Source organism: Lycium ferocissimum, chromosome 5, assembly GCF_029784015.1.
Source record: "Lycium ferocissimum isolate CSIRO_LF1 chromosome 5, AGI_CSIRO_Lferr_CH_V1, whole genome shotgun sequence".
Lineage (NCBI taxonomy): Eukaryota > Viridiplantae > Streptophyta > Magnoliopsida > Solanales > Solanaceae > Lycium > Lycium ferocissimum.
The window spans coordinates 37,394,036-37,396,892 of NC_081346.1; the positions used below are offsets into that span (position 1 = coordinate 37,394,036).

Genomic DNA, 2,857 nt, shown 5'->3' on the forward strand with positions numbered 1-2,857 from the left:
GTATGTTCAAAGAGACATACCTTAATTCCCGCTCAAGCGTACTTCCCACAATCCAACAATTATTCTACAATAGTTTTACATAGGAGAGGTTAGAACTCTAACCTGTTTCCACAGATAAACCCTTCTTACCAACGAAAGCTAGGCTTTTCATTCTTTTAGAACGTGTTCTTGAACACTTCATGAATCAATCATGGATTCTAATCTCATAGGAAAACTTACACTAGTCTAGCCCTTTTCAATAGCATCACAAAAGTCAAGGATCATATCTTATTGAAGGAATATTAACGTCTCCAAATGCCCCTTTCTTCTTCTCTTTCTTGGTTTTCAAGAATCTAGGGTTTTTGGAAGACGAACTAGTGTTAATTTGATGTTAGATTGATGAAGTAACTATAGGAATTGATTAAGAGCTTACGTTATATGTTTTAGGGAAACCCTAGGGTTTTTTCCTCTCAAAAGTTCGGCCAAAACGAAGTGGGAATGAATATAACGAAGTTAGGCTTTTATAAAATTCAGGAAAAATCGCTTCAAGCATAAAATGGCCTGGTGCTTCGCCTGGGGTGGCGCACACAATGTATCCATTTTGAAGGTGTCAAAATTTTTAGTTTCCTGAAAATTTGGCCTGGGGTGCTGCCCGGAGCGCCGCCCACGCCTAATTTTCGCACTGCACAGATGATGCTCAGTAAAATGGGCATAACTCCTAGCACATAGCTCTATTGGAGCTGAACAACTTACCGTTGGAAAGGTATTTCAAAGATCTAAAACATTGGTTGAGGAAGTTTTCTCAAATTACTAACTTATTGTCTCAAAACTGGCTTATAAGTCAGACCTACTGAAATTTAGACGAGTTTGAGAACTCTTACGAACTTCACTATTTGGGTTGACTTCAAAACGACTGTTTATCGCCTGAATTTATCTTGAATTGATTCATATGGCTAAAATATCAACTTAATACTGTTTTTCATACATTTACACCTAATTCGAATTTACGGGATGTTACATTTTGCCTATGTCACTACCAAGCTGTGTTAAGGTCGTTACGGGGCAAATGTTGAGGCCCGATCTATTATCCACAAGTACCCTTCCTACGGCCTTGTCACGACATTCCAGGGTGATATGGAGGGCTCTGTTGTGGGATATCCCTTCGACGAGCAACACTTTCTTGGAAAAGTAGATTTTATGTTCCCCAATGATATGGGCTGCTAGCCCGACTAAATATTCACTACTTATATCTGCTGGTACATGTGCGTCGTCCAATACTTTCATAAGAGCATGCCTGTGCGAGGGTGAAGTAGCCAGCAATGATAGCATCGAAATTTGCACCGACATCTTCTTCAAATGCTCAATGATGGAATAATTTTTTGTTGCATGTGCCGCCAGAAATCTTCGGCCTATCCTTTGGCTATCGCCTTTTTCTAGAGTGTTTTCCTTCCTTGTGGCATTCTGGGCCAATTTCTCTGGAGTGTAGCATCTTCCTGAGCGAGTCATGCCTTGGGTCATAGCCGCATGCACAGGGATTGGCTCTTTGGGGCCAGGCAAAATTCGTTGCGCCACCTGCGCTATCACTGGTGCTGGAGCCAAAATCTTGAACATGGGTATGGCCTTGGGAATTTTCGAACTGGGGATTAAGACTTTGAATTTGGGTCATTTCAGGAGTGTGAGGGAAGTAACTGTCTGTTCAAGAGACTTGGTTATTTTGGAACACAATGTTCCGTAAGCTTCTCAGTCTTCATCCCTCTCTTTCATGTTGTAACACCCCGTATCTTAGAACTCATATTAGACTCGTATCGTTAGAGTTTTAGCGAAAAATTTGAAAGTTTGTACGTATTACGAAAGTGGTTGACCAGCCTACTTCGGGCACCCGTAACTCCCTGATTAGTTGATAATTTGAGAAAACTTAAAACATGAAAGTTGCAGCCCTTTGGAATACCTTTCCAACGGTATCTTATGGAGCTCAAACAAAGCTCTGTGCTAAGGGTTATGCCTATTTTACTGACGCTAGTTAGAGTAGAATTTTCAGATTTTGGGTTACGTTTTTAGCCTTTTCCTACTCGAATCGGGACTCCCTATTTTATCATTTTATGAAGCAAAAACGTCCATAACACTATTTCAAACCCTAAGAGACTATTCTTTCTCTCTCTACCTCCATCCGTAAAGAACCTAGACACTTCAATCTTTCAAGAAATTCATTCTTGCAATCAAGAAAAATCAAGAAACCTTCAAGAGTTTGGTTTGACAATCTTGTTTCTTGATGTTTCCTCCAAGGTAAATATTTTAATCAAGAACCTTTGTATTCTACAAGATTTATCATTTATAAAGAATAGAATAAATCCATCCATCCCGTTACCCTATAAAAATCAAGAGTTGTAAAAAGTTAGAGAAAACTCTAGTATTTTTCTGTTGAGTTTTATTCCGACCATCCATATTAATTTGGTATTTTTCAATAATCTAACCATTAGATCGAGCCCAAATTTTCACTGAGTGTTCATAACACATAAGAATAAAATATGAACGGTGGAGATTGGATTTGGAGTTTGGAGCAGTACCATTTGAGCCACGAACTGTAGCTACGAAAATCAGTGAAAACTCTTCTCAAGGTTTCAAGTTCAAAGCTGTGGTTTCTTCTTCAAAGTTCAGACCTTTTCTTTAAGTTTTGAAGCGACTAAGGTATGTAGGGTTTCTATCTGCGTGTGGGAACATCATTGTTCTTCCACGCCCTTCTTCCATGATTACACGCAAGTTCTCCAAAAACTAGGGTTTTAGACATGTTCATGATAACCCTAGGTCCATGTACTATATTATATTAAGCTTTGTGATATAATCTCGTTGTTGTGTTCTTGATATTTCATTTTGATTATTA

The 2,857-nt window shown here is 38.9% G+C and overlaps 1 pseudogene; it reads right to left on the reverse strand.

Annotated features, from left to right (window-relative positions):
• The window catches only part of LOC132057751 (photosystem II CP43 reaction center protein-like), a 3,264-nt pseudogene extending 1,674 nt beyond the window's left edge, over positions 1-1,590 (reverse strand).
• Between the last annotated feature and the right edge of the window lie 1,267 nt (positions 1,591-2,857).